The sequence below is a fragment of the Coregonus clupeaformis genome, chromosome 7, assembly GCF_020615455.1.
Source record: "Coregonus clupeaformis isolate EN_2021a chromosome 7, ASM2061545v1, whole genome shotgun sequence".
Classification (NCBI taxonomy): Eukaryota; Metazoa; Chordata; class Actinopteri; order Salmoniformes; family Salmonidae; genus Coregonus; species Coregonus clupeaformis.
The window spans coordinates 45,949,416-45,967,671 of NC_059198.1; positions in this window are offsets into that span (position 1 = coordinate 45,949,416).

Below are 18,256 nucleotides of genomic sequence, written 5' to 3' on the forward strand. Positions count from 1 at the left end.
AGGCTATGTTTCAAATTATTTTCTAACACATTTTATTTTCTAACAGCAGTTTGAATTGAGATGTGTTCTGACTCCTCATTAATTCACATTAGAAGTAGCCCATTTCAATGTTGCGGACAATTTATATTTGAGGCTTTACTGAGCCGGACAAACTTCTCTCTTCAACAGAGCCCAAGCACTTCCCCAGTGTTTCCCCAGATCAAGTATGAAGACATTGCACATCTCTAGTCAGCCTTGCACAAACTTTTTCCCCCGGCACATTTTCTGGCTGGCGCTCACATTGCCTTCTTTGTTATTTTACTTACAAATTGTCATGTGTGCATTCCTATCAAAGTAACTGCATTATTTTCTGTATATCGTGTTATCGTTTCTACTGTAGCATACCGGATGTATGTATGGATCATAATGTATTTAGTGTTTTATTCAAATGTTTTCAAGTACTGGTGACAAATCATGCATTCCGATTCTTGCATAGATTGTAATATGATGTGTGTAAAAAACTTTTTTGAAGGTTGTACTGATTATGATGAGCTATTGCTAAGCTATTTGCCAGCTATGTGTGGCGCCATGTTTGTTGACATCATACAATGCATTCTGGTTGTCACTTAAGCGTCCGTCAGACCAAAGATGCTATAACAAGGGATAGTTCACTTGACAACCAGAACTCTGTGAACTCTGAAAAATACGAGGTCAAATCATGACATCAGTGATCTTCAGGTCGGAAGGTCGGAGCTCTAGAAAGAGCTCACTCCAGTCTGAGCTCATTTTCTTCAGTGTTCCAAGTTGTTTTGAACGCACTGAAGTCGGAAGTCAGAGATATCCGAGTTCCCAGTTGTTCTGAACGCGGCATCAGACTGTAACTATGGTACCTCAGAGTTTCCAGCTCAGACCCCCATTTCCAGGGGTTTTATTTTTATTTAGCGTATAAACTTCTCCTGTGATTGCCCCCCATTTATTGAAAAATACCCCATCATAGTAATATTTCCTGCATCATATCCCCCCACGATACCTTCCCCCATTTCTACCCCCCATGGACTTGAAAACCCTCCACAAAATAAATGAACCCCCCCCCCACAAACCCCCCTAAAATGGTTTCATCACTGTTTAGCTTTCGTGCTATGGTTAGGCTAGGCAGTAGGCTTGTATTTGGGGTGATGATCTGTGAGGTGATAACATTTTATTTGCTTTGTGATTGTCAAAAACCATAAATGACTTGTCAAGTCATGTGCTCCGGTTCTTATATACACTGTAACAAGTACATCGAAGATATGGAATATACTGAAAAGTGGCCAAACTAAGTTAATATTTTTCAGGCAATGAGTGCAGCCATCTTTGACTTTGACTTAGTTTATTTGTGTTTTATAGTGAATGGCATTCTGGGATTAGGGAGTTTTTCGATTGTCTAACATAAACAAACATGGCTGCCATCATAAAGAACTTAGCTGCTGTTAGCTTAGCTGACACGCATCTCTTTTCTAAACAATATTACATTTCTCCCTTGTGCTCACCAGAGATGTGGTACATTGTAAACAAGTCTAGCTGTTAGGTTGCTAACTTATGTTTAGTTTTTTGTCAGCGCAACCTGTTCTTTAGACTGGTTTATTGAATGAGTTTGGCTTTTTGGATGATGACGTTCTCATTTATCTTTTACAATAAAAGGTGAAATTGAGGAATAAAGTTGTGAAGACCTTTATTTCCCAGCAGTACAAAACATTGTTTAGATGCTTTTCAGACAACAATGCTGTTGAGATGCGTTGTTCTGTTGCTACTGTTCCAATCACATATTTGTGATGGTACGCTGCAGGGACCGGTCAACAATGATCACAAATATGGAGGAGTTACGTCACACATGTAGCTAACAAAAATATATGGAAATGTCTGCTCTACCTAAAATTACAGCCAACTAATTGCAGCAGTACCGCAAAAATGGAAGAGGCAAGTAAGGAATTTGTCTGTCGGCCCTGCATTAAAGACCAAAATTGGTTAAAGAAAATTGTGATAAAGAAAAAAGGTGACCAGTTTCATTTAAGGACCAGAAAATGGACAGCTGTGCCATATAGATAGCTGTGCCATGCAAAATAGTTGAGAATAGATTTTAGATGTACCAATTCCATGGCACACGGTTTATGAACTGATGCACAAAACGACGCCGGATTCAAAACTTTTTCAATTTAAATTATTATACAAAATTCTTGCAACCATTAGAATGTTATATATATGGGGGATAAAACCATCCCAGCTCTGCAGAATTTGCTGCGAAGAGATCATTAGATCATTTGTTTTGCCACTGTCCATATGTAGCTTGTTTTTGGTCACAGGTTCAGGAACGGCTGAAGAATTGCAACATTTACCTGGAGCTAACTCTGCAAATAGCACTGCTGGGTGATTTGAAAAGTAAATTGATCAATAATATAATACTGCTTTTAGCAAAAAAATATTATCTTTAATTTACAATCTGTAGAAACAATGAGAATAGAAAGGTTCAGAACTTTTGTGAAACATCACAGCCCAGTTGAAAAATATATGGCAAATAGAAATCAAAACTGGATGGTCTTCAGAGATATGGGAGGGTTTGAGGGTAGCTGAAGGATGGGATTAAAAACAAACAAAAGGTAACTATTGTAAAATACATTGTGTCCGTAAAATGTATATAGTATGTATAAGCTGGAAGTAGAAGCCTAAGTGTTGTTGTCCATTAGTTTACTCCAATTAGAGGAGGGATGGTAGGGTTAGAGGAAAATAATAAAGGAAAATATATTTGTGAAAAAATATATGGGGGACTGGAAATGATGCAGACAATTACATTGTTGGAAGCTACAATCTATCTGCAATATAAAAGCTGATCTACCCCCTAAAAAAGAAAAAAGAAAAAAGAAAAGAAAAGAAACAACAACACAACATTGTCTCCCCTCTGCATTCAAGCAGCCCTTGGCAGCTGATTCTGACCGGGCCAAATAAATTACAAGAGTGATAGGTAGCCTATGTTTATATATTTTTTTTTTCAGTTTTTGGTTTATAGCTGGTTGAGAATAGGGGGTTTCTCGGTGGTTGAACCTTGTGAAAGTGCTGGAGCCATGTTACGAACTTCCCTCTTGCACCCATTTCCCCAAACAAGTAGTACCCGCTCTATATAAGCAAACCAAAGCCAACGTTTTTAATGAATTGGCCAATGCACCCTGTGTTGTGCTTAATTAACAGTGACAGCCCATCACATTCCCCAGAATGGGAGATGTACCATGCTACAGACACGCCCCCTTTATGAGAGTCACAAGTGAGCATCTGGCACTGAAGGAGGCAGTGTCATGGTGCCTTCGTAACCAAGTGGGAAGTGGGAATTTACCACATACGACTGGGAGAAATCCACTTTATCGGCCCTCGAAATGGTAATTACTAGTGGGAAACTCGTCTATCATCCTGAGCACCCACTTCTCCCACATGGTGACCTCTGACATCACCTAGTGAGGAAATGGCCTCTATAACAGCATTTTCGGCAGAAAAATAAATAAAAAGAAGCAATCTATTAATGTGGTTTTTGAACTCAATAATTTGTTTACAAGCATGATAGCTGTACTTTTAGTTTATGGTTGACACAGCTTGTGGGCCATTAGCCAATCGGCGTTTCACAACAAGTTAAAATCACGTGAATGCATCCAACTGGTATTTACGACATCACAACTGGTAAATTCCCACCTCCCACATAGTTTCAAAAGCAGCATGAGAGTGGAAACTTGAAAGGCCCAACATAACAATCTGGTCATAACAGACAATGCAAGGAACATTGTGAATGCTGAACGTTGTGAATGCCATTGAATTTTCCCACTGTACCGAAATCCGAACCGAGCCGTCGGCTAAACACAGATTAAATAAATTTAGTAAAGTATGATGGGGGAGAAAGAAGAACAGGGCGGGCCATTCTATTGTATTGGTATATTCTAATTATAATCTCATAATGGTATGTACCCTATATCAGTCCACCAAATCCAAGCAGTCTTATCAGCCTAGTCTTTCCTACTTGGAGTACATAGATGGAGCGTGCGTAATTTACAATCGCAAGAAGACGAATGAATGAAAACAACTCAGATGGTGGGGAAGAAATGAATCATGACATCTCTGATGATTAAATCTACTGATCTGAGACTCAGCCTGAACCTACACCTCCGAGGCCTAAGCACAAAAAAGCCAGAACGGTGCGCACTGAGCAGGTCCCTGCACTACCAACAAATGAAATGGTGAGACAGGAGAGAGGAAGGGATAGCTCCGTTTGGATAAAATTAGCTGGTAACAAATGCTACGGGCTCATTATCAGCACAAAATGTCATTACTGAGAGATCAGGCCCTACATCTCAAGCAAAAAAACATAATCAACACACTCACCAGCTTTCATTGTTTATATGACATCAGGGACTGAGGCTCACAGGGAGCAAGGATCTGTTTGTATATGAGCTGGAAGCGTTCATTTCAATCCTGTATGTCCATGGCGCATTCGGTGGAAAGCGTGTGTATATGGAGAGCTTCTGGTTAGGCATGTATGAAATACCTTTCTTTGAAAAAACCATGTCACGGGATCACTTCAAAGAGAATCATGCATTATCTGTTTTGATGACAAAGAAAAGAGAACAGACAAATTCGCCATGGTATACAACGTTTGTAACAAGTTTGTAAAGGACAGCATTGCATGTTACAAATCAGGAGAGAAAATCACTGTTGATTAACAATTGTTCCCAACAAAAGCTAGTTGCGGCTCTATGCAATGCATTGCTAGTAAACCCGACAAGTTTGGAATTAAGTTTTGGTTAGCCGCTGACTTCGACACCAAGTATATGCTGAAAGGCTTTCCATATCATACATCAGAATGTCGGAGAATGTGGTTAATTCGTCTCCCAGTGTCTGTTGGAAAGCAGACTGAACCAGAATTTCCTATCACAGCCATTAAACACTGTAACTGTTTTAAAGTCACAATTGGCCTCATGGTGATATCCCTGAGCGGTTTCCTTCCTCTCTGGCAACTGAGTTAGTAAGGGCGCCTGTATCTTTGCAGTGACTGGGTATATTAATACACCATCCAAAGTGTCTTAATAAGTGCACCTTGCTCAATTAGATACAGTATTCGATGTCTATATTATTATTTTTACCAATCTGCCAATAGGTGCCCTTATTTGCGAACCATTGGAAAACCTTCCTGGTCTTTGTGGTTGAATCTGTGCTTGAAACGCACTGCTCGACTGAGGGACCTTACAGATAATTGTATGTGTGGGGTACAGAGATGGGGTAGTAATTTAAAAATCATGTTAAACACTATTATTGCAAGTCCATGCAACTTCTTATGTGACTTGTTAAGCACATTTTTACTCTTGAACTTATTTAGGCTTGCCATAACAAAAGGGTTGAATACTTATTGACTCAATATATTTCAGCTTTACATTTTATATTAATTTGTAAACATGTTTATGGGATATTGTTTGTAGATCAGTGACACAAAATCTAAATTTAATCATTTTTAAATTGAGGCTGTAACACAACAAAATGTGGAGAAAGTCAACGGGTGGGAATATTTTCTGAAGGCACTGTAGATAAACGTATGCAATGCATAATGCTCTTCTGTATCATACGTGTTGTTGTTCTTAAGGGAAAATAATGCTAATGTGTTCTACTCTATTCTGTTCCATAGGTTGGTGTGGATGTTTTTGATCAGATGGCATGGCTGTACTCAGTGAAAGGAGGCATCCGCCGCTGGCATGTTGCTGTGTTCCACAACATGCTTGACTTGGCTGCTATCAACGCATACGTTTTGATCAAGCAGTGGATAAACAACACCATGCCCAGGAGAGACTTCATCATGAGTCTGGCATACGGGCTACGTGAGAGACATATGAGAGCCAAGGAAGCAGCAAAGATTCCACGTGAGCCGTTGCGTAAGCCAAATTGCGGACAGCTTCCCACGAGAAGACAGTGCCAGGTGGCCAGATGCACTAAGAACAGAACCCAAGGCACCTGTGTCACCTGCAAGCGATGTGTTTGTGGGAGGTGTGTCAAGCAAGTGAAAGTGGTGAAGATTTGTGTTGACTGTTTGGACAAGGGATAACATTAAATTTCACTATTTATCAAGCACACTTGGCGCTTATAATGATGTTTAGGCTACTGATGTTTTCATCATTTCACATTTGACTGTGCGTCTTGCTGACTGTGCGTCTTGGTGGTTGGGGTATTTTATTTATTTTGTCTTTATAAAAAGAAGCTGTTACCGTGTTCCAACACACTTTCTGTTTCATAGGTTTTTTTTTGTTAGTTTTTTTTAGTCATTTAGCAGACACTCTTATCCAGAGCGACTTACAGATAGTGAGCGCATACATTTTCATACTGGCTCCCCGTGGGAATCGAACCCACAACCCTGGGGTTGCAAGCGCCATTCTCTACCAACTGAGCTACACGGGGCACTCCACAAGTCAAATTGATCGAACATTATTATTTTTTTTTTTTTTTACATATATATCGTACAGTAACAAAAACTAATGAAAATGCTATTGTGTTATTTGAAATAAAATTAAAATAATATTCTAATGTTACCTAAGACCTTCATAAACAAAACAAAATTATAATTTTTGCGATAGCATATATTACATTTATTAATTACACTGTTAGAATGTTGCAGTCAGAATGACGTCTCATTAGCTTGAAGGGGGGTCCCTCGAGGCCCAGCAGTTCTCATGTTAACGACAGCCTCTGTCCAGCGCCTCACTATTCTCTGTTGATGGCTCCCTCTTGAGTTGTTGCTTGTAGGCAGGTAGTAGGAACAGAGAGGGGAATGGCTTTGTACGCGTCAGAGATGTTTGTGTACACATGTTCCAGCACGTTGTTTCCTCTCGTGGGACAGTATACATGTTGGTGATACTTTGGAAGAATTTGTTTTAAACTAAATGATTTAAATCTCCCGCGACAATATAGACTGCTTCCGGGTGATGTGTGTAGCTGTCTTACTGCAGACAGAGGCTTCGAAGTTGGCTGTGTGTGTGTGTGTCTCTCAGGGACACCCTGGTTTGACATTCTCTGAGCTCAGTAGAGATCACCTCAGCAGACACACACACACACACACACCTCTTAGGCACTAATACGTCTCAAAAATGCATCCAAACAACCCTGACTACATTAGTTATTGAAACAAATAAGAGTCGCAGACATAACACAGTTTAGGTTTTATTTGCAACCCTGGTGCTCTGCGCCTCATTGTTTAGTAGAACAAATAAGCCATCATGCGGATGTGTCTTTCGGGTTCATGGGAGAGATTGCAGCTTTGTATAATGCATGCTTTCTTTCATGCATTTTATATTTAGACAACCAAACTCCTACCCTCACCAACCCCCCTTTTCGCTACCCTAAACCGAAATCACCAAGAATAACAATAATTGGCGGTCTTGTCTCCAGTTTGGGCTGGAATGGCGTCTGTACAGAGGAAGCCGCCACAGCTTCTTGGCACTCCTCCCTCGCCCGCCTCTGCTCTTATCCAGAAGCAGAGAGGGAATCTTACCCTGGAGAGAGTAAACACGTGTGATTTAACCCCCCCGTTACTGACATTGTATGTCCCGGGAGATGGCTCACCACTATAAAACTCAATAGAACTGATCAAGCTAATCGCATCAACCAAGAGGTTTGTTAGTCTATTTGGATCCAAAATGGATGCCGCTGCCACCACATTCTTTCCCTTGACGACTAGTCCCTCCTTGTCTTCCCTCCATGGTGGCTGCTGTGCTAGCTTTGCCATCTTTTCACTGGAGCGTTTAATACGCTTGTGAAACTCTGTGCCATTACCAACTAATGTCAGGATCTCCCCTCAATTAAAAACTTTTCCTCGACCTAATCCAAAATGTTTGCGTCTGTTAAATTGCAAATTATTGTAGAATATGCCAGCAGTACTTGATGCTCCTTAAAGGACAAATGTGTTGCATGTCAAGTTTTGAAGACATAGGATTGTCATGAAACAAAGTGCCACTTCCCACATCATCATGATTATGCAAAGTGACACTTTGCTTCTTGAAAGTCCAATATCTTTTAAACATGACTACTGGCATGCAACACATTTTGGGACTGTATTAACAGTGGACTACTGAAAAAAATACAAAAATATCGTTTTTAAGTGGATTTCTCCTTTAAGGTCTCAAAATAGCCTAAAACCCTCAAACTTAACTCTGGACCCCGAAGCCAGTTCCACTGCTTTTTATCATTGTTCCCCTATAATCATGCATGGATTTTCCTTTTGCGAGGGTGGAGACTTCGCAAACCGGAATTCCAAGTTTCTAACACATATGGACCCAGAACTTAATCACGCAGTTGACCAAATTACACAAGACTTTAGTTCTGGGTTAAACAAGATTAGATTGCTCTAAGGAGTGACTGCAATAAATACTTAGGTTTGGTAGATAATCACTTATGTTAGTATTTTTGGGCTGAAAACATTATTTTACTCAGCATAGTCTGAAGTTAAACATTGCACTATTACAACAGTGTGACTTTTTTGGAATAAAATGTTCAGTACATTTTGTTAAACATGGCATGTCCATCTTTTGTGAGAAATTACACTGGTCACTCAAAAAATGTATAAAGTATTTATAAAGTATAAATATCCCACACCTTAGATGAGGCCACACAAAAATACTTAACTAATGATTAGTAAATCGTTTATAAGGACCTATATTAAACATCTTATGAATGATATTATGAATCATTACTAAATACTACAAAAGTTGTTTATAAATGTGTGAATAACTAGATTACTAACATTTTCAAATGTGGGAGTAATTATGAATTATGAATAAATTATTTACTCATCCATTATAAATGCTTTATTACATGGAGTTATTATAAAGCGCTACCGACATGGTAATTTATTCTATATCACCATTTTTTTTTATCCATTCGGAGCCAACTGAAGATTGCAACATCTCCAATCTGTCACATGCGTTTATGTTTTTCAAAGCGTTGTAACTGGCAGTGATGATGTTCAGTATTCCAACCAACTGAATAAACCAGCAGACCACTTCAACTACGATAACATTCTCAGTAAAAAAAAAAAAATCTTGCTATGACTGTAATATGTTGTTGTTTATCTACCTTAATTGAATGCACTGACTGTAAGTCACTCTGGATAAGAGTGTCTGCTGAACGATCAAAATATAAATGTAAAAACAAAAGCTTGCAAAACATGCTGGGTATTATTCTAAATAGCGCCGCCCCAAACAAGTACACATTTGGTCAGTCCGGACCAGACCAAATCTGAATGTATTATAGACATCTAGGCTTTGTGTCATATGTTTGAACAGCACAGTACAGTGTGGCACAGTTCAGTACAGTAGAGCACAGTACAGTACAGTATAGTACGGTACGTTACAGGACAGTAGAGTTTTATTCAGCAGAGTACAATAGACTACAGTACAGTACATTAAAGTTTAATTTAGTAGAATACAGTAGAGTACAGTACAGTTTAGTTCAGTAGAATAGAGGACATTAGAGTAAAGTAGTACTTTTCTTTACTGTACTGTACTCTAATGTACTGTACTCTGGTGTGCTCTACTGTACTGTGCTGTATGGTGCTGTCCAAACTTGTGAAACATAGATGTCTATGATTGGTTCTGACTTGGTCCGGACCGGACCAAATCTGAACCAATCGTAGACGTCTATGTTTGAGACAAATCGAGGCCAAAAATAGACCAAATCCAAACCAATTATAGACATCTATGTTTGGCCCAAATATTGGCCGGTCCAGACCAAAAATAAACATCCGTAGACTTTTAAATGAAGGCCGGTCCGGACCGCACCAGAAAAAGACGGCCAGTCCAGACAGGACAGAAAAGTGGGATTGTGTTAGAGACTCTGGGGTTAGATATCAGGATCCCTGCAGAAAGAGAAGGGTTGCATCCAAAATGGCACCCTATTCCCTACATAGTGCACTACTTTTGACCAGACCCCTTTGCGCCCTGGTCAAAAGTACTGTACTATATAGGGAATAGGGTGCCATTTGGGACACATCCATGGAGAGCCAATGTGACTGAGCATGTGCTATCAGCCGTATAGTACAATACGTAATCTAGTCTGGTCAGAGATGATCAGACATTAGATAGGATACATAAAGATCTCTCTTGTGGGGGTGGAAATTGTGATGATTTAGAAAATTGAAAAACTAATCAGTTCCAGTGAGCCATTAAGTATGGGAAAGAAACCCCCCCCCCTTTTTTTTTTACCGTTTATGAAAATCTTATTACCTAGAGTAATTTTCAGGGGGATTTTCCCCATGTGAACTCTTGAAATGTAGTTTCTCATTCGCTAACAGAATCCTCATTTAGAAATAGACTAATATATTTGACAGAAGATCCTTCCAACATTGTGCTTCACAGTATGTCCCCTCTAAATAGAACTGTATGTGAGGTTCTGTCTTGAATGTACATTAAACCCTGTTCTCTGCCTCTCCCACACACATACAGTAGGCTGACAAAAATGTTATGTAATTAAGTGTGACTGTGGGTAGAGACTCAGTAGGGGGTGTGGGAGGCTGGCACTCTGGAACGTCTGACAAAGTACACTCCAATGTTAACCTACTGTATCAGCATATACTGTACAGTCAACTAGGAGGGGCATCATGAGCATATCATATAATATACAGGGAGGGACAGCACACTATTAGGCAGGGATCATCAACTAGATTCAATAAAATTGCCCACAGGCTGCCAGTTGGGGAATCATGATATAAGAGCTATTACAGTCTAACATGTACATTTCTCCAGGGTAAGAACAGAAGAGTGGAATGACGTATACTCATATGTTCACCTATCAGCACACAGTACAGGCATTAGCATATTGTATGATCACATGGCGCAGCGGTCTAAGGTATAAGGCACTGCATCTCAGTGCTTGAGGCATCACTACAGACCCCCTGGTTCGATTTACATTTTATATTTTTGTCATTTAGCAGATGCTCTTATCCAGAGCGACTTACAGTTAGTGAGTGCATACATTATTTTTTATTTATTTTCATACTGGCCCCCTGTGGGAATCAAACCCACAACCAACTACCAACTGAGCTACATCCCTTTCCAGGCTGTATCACAACCGGCCGTGATTGGGAGTCCCATAGGGCAGCGCACAATTGGCCCAGTGTCGTCCGAGTTTGGCCGGTGTAGGCCGTCATTGTAAATAAGAATTTGTTCATAACTGACTTGCCTAGTTAAATAAAGGTTAAATAAAAAATAAAAACTGTAAGAGCTATTACAGTCTAAAGCTAGATGTACATCTACAAGAATGACTGACAGAACAGAAAGAAGTACACTCCTATGTTCAGACAGCTTACCATGTACAGGGAGGGCCTCCATGATGACAGGGCTAAGTAGACATTTAGAAAATATATCCTTCTCCAGGGTGAAACCAGTTCCAACCAGAAACCACCCTTCATATTTAGCCCATAGCCCAGGCACCAGAGAAAAACAATGGATTATCCTTGTAGGAGAAAGAACAACAGTGGATTTATATTTCTCCCTCCTTCCCCTCTTCCTCCCACCTCTTCCCTCTTCCTCCCTTCAGCGCTAACATATTACTTTCATTGGGCTGGAAAGCAGTCACCGTGAAAAGGCTTAGTCGAAAAACGTACGTACACACACTCAAATACACACACACAGCCTACTTGGAAGCCTCTGTATTCAGTAAGGCAGCCACACACACCGAAGCCTCTTTTCCATGCTGCTAATATTAAAGAAGTGATGACTTAACTATGTATCCCAAATGGCACCACATGCCCTATATAGTGCACTACTTTTGACCAGGGCCCATAGGGCAACGTTTTTATTACAATAGCATAACTCCATATTAAACTAATTTCCTTTCCTCAAACAATCAAAACACACACTTGCAGACACACACACACAAATGTAACTTTTGGGGAGGCATCATATTACAGTGCACACAAGCCCTGATAGACTTAATTACATCAATGTAAGACCTGAAACATGCTCAGTAGACTTTCATTTTAATTGACAGTAAGCTGGACACAAGTAGGACGCTACTCCAGGTAGGATAATACACCAGGATAATTCACTATATAGGGAATAGGATGCCATTTGGGACGCAGGTGTGTTTCACTGCAGGCTAGAAAAATACAAGTAGCTTTGACTCTGTGTAACAGAGGCTAGAATAGAGAGGAAAACCCCTTGAAGCCAGGCAGGCAGTCTGAGGTCATAGCATCATTCTCATCTCCTATCAAGTGTCTCTCTCTATTGAATAAGGTGATTCACAGGATTACAGAAGGAGAAGCAATGCATTGTTGTCTAAAGGCGTCAGCTACTCTCAGCCAGTGTCTCCTCTCAGATCTGTCTGTGGCTAGCGCTCCCCTCCCCCTATCTGCCCTCATTGTCAACTCAGACGATGCCACCCTCTCTCTCGTGTTGTCTGCTATCTCTCTCTCTCGTGTTGTCTGCTCTCTCTCTCTCGCTCTCTCTCTCGTGTTGTCTGCTCTCTCTCTCGCGTTGTCTGCTATCTCTCTCGCGTTGTCTGCTCTCTCTCTCTCTCTCTCGTGTTTTGTGCTCTTTCTCTATCTCTCTCTCTCGTGTTGTCTGCTCTCTCTCTTGTTGTCTGCTCTCACTCTCGTTGTCTGCACTCTCTCTCTCTATCTCTCTCTCCCTCTCTCTCGTTGTCTGCTCTCTCTCTCGTGTTGTCTGCTCTCTCGTGTTGTCTGCTCTCTCTCGTGTTGTCTGCTCTCTATCGCTCTCTCTCGTTGTCTGCTCTCTCTCTCGTGTTGTCTGCTCTCTCTCTCAATTCAATTCAATTCCAAGTATTTATTGGCATGGGAAACATATGTTAACATTGTCAAAGCAAGTGAAGTAGATAATAAACAAAATAAACAAAACAAAGAGGCCTATATCTTGGGTCTCCAAATTTCATCTGAAGTTATAAGGCCAGCATTTCATGAACTTCACTGTAAAGGTGGTGGAATTATGAGGGAATTAAGTCAAGGTCAGGATATGGCGTATCTGTAGACCCACCTCTGCCACACCTTCATTTCTTTGATCTTCACCCCCAACGAATAGCGGGTTGAATAGCGTGCTATTCTCATGCTTAAGTTCAAGGTGAGAATACGCGTAGAGAGAGAATTCCCCCATAGGACAACACTGTTAAGCATCACACACACAAACACACTCGATCTCTGTGTTTTGTGCAGTACACAGCGTGGAACGTAAGCGCAGTCTTGTTTGGATAGAAACCTGGAGGTAAATGGAGGTGCTGTGTTTCATGAACTGTGACTGAACTTGTTCTAAATTAGTAGAAATGTTAAACAAATATGGTGTCTGAAAAACCTTAGAAATGTAGCTCCCCAATTTTTTTACTTTTAAACTCAGACAAAACAGAGATACTAGTTCTAGGTCCCAAGAAACAAAGATATCTGCTGTTTGATCTGACAATTAATCTTGATGGTTATACAGTTGACACAAATAAAACTGTGAAGGACCTCAGCGTTACTCTGGACACTGATATCTCTTTTAAATAACATATCAAGGATATTTCAAGGGCAGCTTTGATTTCATCTTTGTAACATTTCAAAAACTTTTTGTCCAAAAATGATGCAGAAAAGCTCATCCATTATTTTGTCACCTCTAGATTAGACTACTGCATAGCTCTACTCTCCGTCTATCTGGATAAAGCACTAAATAAACTTAAGTTAGTGCTAAATTACGGCTGCTAGAATCTTGACTAGAACCAAAAAATGTGATCATAATACTCCAGTGCTAGTCTCTCTACTGGCTTCCGGTTAAGGCTAGGGCTGATTTCAAGATTTTGCTGCTAACCTACAAAGCATTACATGGACTTTCTCCTACGTATCTCTCCGATTTGGCCCTGCCGTACATACCTACACGTATGCTTCGGTCACAAGACGCAGGCCTCCTTATTGTCACTAGAAATTCTAAGCAAACAGCTGGAGGCAGGGCTTTCTCCTATAGAGCTCAATTTTTATGGAATGGTCTGCCTATCCATGTGAGAGATGAAGACTCGGTCTTGACCTTTAATTCTTTATTTCCCCCGTGTAGCTCAGTTGGTAGAGCATGGGCTTGCAACGCCAGGGTTGTGGGTTCGATTCCCACGGGGGGCCAGTATGAAAAAAAAAATGAAAATGTATGCACTCACTAACTGTAAGTCGCTCTGGATAAATTACTAAAATGTAAAAAAATTAGTGTAGTCTGGCCCATGGGGTGCGAAGGTGAACGGCAAGGCACTGGAGTGACGAACTGCCCTTGCGGTCTCTGCCTGGCTGGCTCCCCTCTCTCCACTGGGATTCTCTCCCTCTGACCCTATTACAGGGGCTTACTAGTGCTCTCCCATGCCGTCCCTAGGAGGGGTGCGTCACGTTGTGCCAGGTTTTTTTCCAGCTATACTTGACTTAAGTGGGTTGAGTCACTAACGTGATCTTCCTGTCCGGTTTTGCGCCCCCTCGGGCTCGTGCGGTGGAGGAGATCTTCGTGGGCTATACTCAGCCTTGTCTCAGGGTAGTAAGTTGGTGGTCTGTTGATATCCCTCTAGTGTGGTGGGGGCGGTGCTTTGGCAAAGTGGATGAGGTTATATCTTTCCTGGTTGGCCCTGTCCGGGGGTATTGTCGGACAGGGCTACAGTGTCCCCCGAACCTCTCTGTCTCAGTCTCCAGTATCTATGCTGCAATAGTCTAGGTGCCGGGGAGCCAAGGTCAGTCTGTCCTATCTGGTGTAATTCTCCTGTCTTATCTGCTGTCCTGTGTGAACTTAAGTATGCTCATTCTAATTCTCCCATCTCTCACTCTCTCTCCCCTCCCGGAGGACCTGAGCCCTAGGACTATGCCTCAGGACTACCTGGCCTGACGAGACTCCTGGCTGTCCCTGTCCCCAGTCCAAAAATGCTGCTGATCCAGTTTCTACTGTTTTGCCTGTGGCTGTGGAACGTTGACCTGTTCACTGGACGTGCTACCTTGTCCCGGACCTGCTGTTTTCGACCCTCTCTTTCCCTCTCCCTCTTTCTCTCTCTTTATCTCTCTCTCCTTCCCTCTCTGTCTCCCTCTCTACCACACCTGCTGTCTCGAATTCTGAATGCTCGGCTATGAAAAGCCAACTGACATTTACTCCTGAGGTGCTGACCTTTTGCATGCTCTACAACCACTGGGATTATTATTTGACACTGCTGGTCATCTATGAACGTTTAAACATCTTGAAGAATGATCTGGCCTTAATGGCCATGTACTCTTATAATCTCCACCCGGTACAGTCAGAAGAGGACTGGCCACCCCTCAGAGCCTGGTTCCTCTCTAGGTTTCTTCCTAAGTTCCTGCCTTCTAGGGAGGTTTTCCTAGCCTCCGTGCTTCTATGTCTATGCATTGCTTGCCCTTTGGGGTTTTAGGTTGGGTTTCCTTATAAGGGCTTTGTGACATCTGCTGATGTAAAAAGAGCTTTATTAATAAATGTGATTGATTGATTGATTGATTGATTGATTGATTGATTGAGGGAGGGAGAGAGAGAGAGATAGGGAAAGATAGAGAGAGAGCTAGAGAGAGAGATAGGGAGAGATGGAGAGAGAGAGAGAGTGAGAGAGAGACAGAGAGAGAGGGAAAGAGAGAGAAACAAACATACAGATACAGAAAGAGAAGAGAGAGAGATATAAATAGAGACAGAAAGATAAGAAAGAGAGAGAGAGAGAAAGAGAGAGAGAAAGAGAGAGAGAAACAGACAGAGAGAGATAAACAGACAGAGAGAGAGGGAAACAGACAGAGAGAGAGAGGTGGACCTCAAAAGACAGTTGAGGTGAGGAGACAGACAGAAAGAACATTGATGTCGTTAGTGGTTCACAGAGTATTACTGTGCCACAGATGCCAGCCAAGTAGGTTAGTACCGTACAGTACAGAGTTCCTCCCAGCTCCACACGATGTGGTGGTATAGTACTGTTGCTAGGGCACCCTATTCCCTACACAGTGCACTAATTGTGACTAAAGGCTACAGGGACTCTGGTCAAAAGGGTGCCTTTTGGGATGCAGACCAGATGACTGGAGTGGTACAAGACATCATCTCCACACCCAGTAGAGAGACATGAATAGCCTACTATCCCCCTCCTTCTCTTCCCCTTTCCCACACACAGAGGCTGCTAACAAAGGCAGACATTTTGTGCTTCCATATTTCATTTGATAAGTGTCTTTACCTGAGTGACAGGTCACTTTTCTGAGGTGCAGGAACAATCCCCCTCTCAATCTGCCCAGGTCAATTATGCCTGCATTCTAAATGGCACCCTCTTCCCTATATAAAAAAGTAGTGGCATCCTCTTCCCTATATAAAAAAGTAGTGGCACCCTCTTCTCTGGAAAAAATCTGTGCACTATGTAGGAATACGGTGCCATTTGGGGTAAAACCTATGTTACAGGGGGACTTCTGTAGGCCTGAGAGTGGTGGAGGGAGGAGGGGAGTGGGGGTGATAATGAGCCTGGTTATTGTTCAATGCTCACGTGGTGCATTGCGTGTAATCGATGGAGCTGTGTAATAAACACAGAGTTTGGAGAGAGAGAGAGCTAGAGTATGAATATTTGAAACTCTGTAAACCCAACTGTACACATGAAATGTCATAATTTTCATATAGACATGAGATAATATAACAAACAGCTTGAACACTTATCAGTCTTCCAGGATACACCCAAATTACTCTGGGTTGCAATAAGACGCAGTGTATCAATTCCTCATGCCCTATACATAGTTTTTCTATTTTACTTGGTAACTTTTCCCAGTGAAAATGTTTTTCCACAATAAATACAAGTGGATCATGTCCTTACCACTTACTCTGGTAGCAACTATAGTCTACTGACCCACGCTTCTCTTCCTAAGCTACAACACTAATCTGTAACCTTTTCCCTGAAAATGCCTTCTAGGGTTACGTACCCCTGCTGTCTTTTTTTATTAGAAAAACCTCCACTTCTTTTGAAACCTAATAAAATCTCATAATTTCTGCCACACAACCCGAGTTGCTCCCTGTGCAGGTCTCCGTTCAAAAATAACAATTTCCTTGTCACAAAGCTTGAGCCAAATCAGTTTGAAGTGAGTTACATGATCCACAAGGCCCTCCTGCTTCCTTTTCCAAACACTGGGACCTACATGGGGAGTGAGAGAGAGTGAGAGAGAGAGCTAGAGAGAGCCCAAAGGACCCTGAGTCAAGTAAGCACTTTGTCTCAGAGTACCACCTTTATACCGTTCTGGAAGGCTTTTGTCAATTCAAAGCACAATTTCCTGTTCGAGAAATAGGCAACGAGAGAAAAATATATATGTTCTGGCATTTTTATAAAATAATTTACAACCGCACAATGCAATGAAAATTCCTTAAATGAAATACGTTGATGTCTCCCACTACAAGAGCTCTATTTTGGAAACCCCTCTATATATGAAGGTCTTTGGTGGTGGGTCACATATAGTGCTGTTATTCTAAAGAGTGGAACCTATGGTATGTTCTGATTCAATACCGCCCTGAGCCTTCTAAAGGTACTTTTAGTTTAGAGTTTAGACAGTATCTTTGGCCCAAATGGCAACCTACTCACTATATACAGATGTAGGATCTTAAGTTGATCACTCTTTTGTTGCTGAGAATTTTCATGCACCGCAGGAAATACAGATAAGCTTAGTGATTTACATAAATTCACTGAAAACCCGCACTAACACATGGTTATATTAACAGTATTGCACTTTTCATGTAGTCTAATTTTGGCCAGCTAATAGCCTAACCACCAATCAAGCAACATGATTACTGATCAGGGTACGAATGTCCTTTCTAAACTTTTCAAACAAGTGTTAAAATCCTTGTCAGTTACACACCGTGTGTCAAGCGCATATCACCCAGAGTCTCAGGGTGCGCTTGAACGTTGGCATCAGACACTGAAGTCTATGCTCCGTAAATATTGCTTGGAATCTGAGAAGGATTGGGATGAGGGAGTTCCTCTAGTTTTGTTTGCTGTCCGTGAGACAGTACAGGAATCCTTAGGGTTCAGCCCAGCTGAACTGGTGTTTGGACACACCATGAGAGGACCTATGAAAGTCCTTAAGGATCAGTTTTTATCACAAGAGTTGTGTGTGAAAGAGAGTGTAGTGGACCATCCTGTCTGTTATTTTTCATGGAAATTTAACAAATGTCAGACAAACTATTCCACCATTGAACAAGAAGCTCTAGCTTTGTTGTTAGCTCTGCAGTACTTTGAAGTTTATGTTGGTTCCAGTGCATTACCAGTGATAGTGTATACT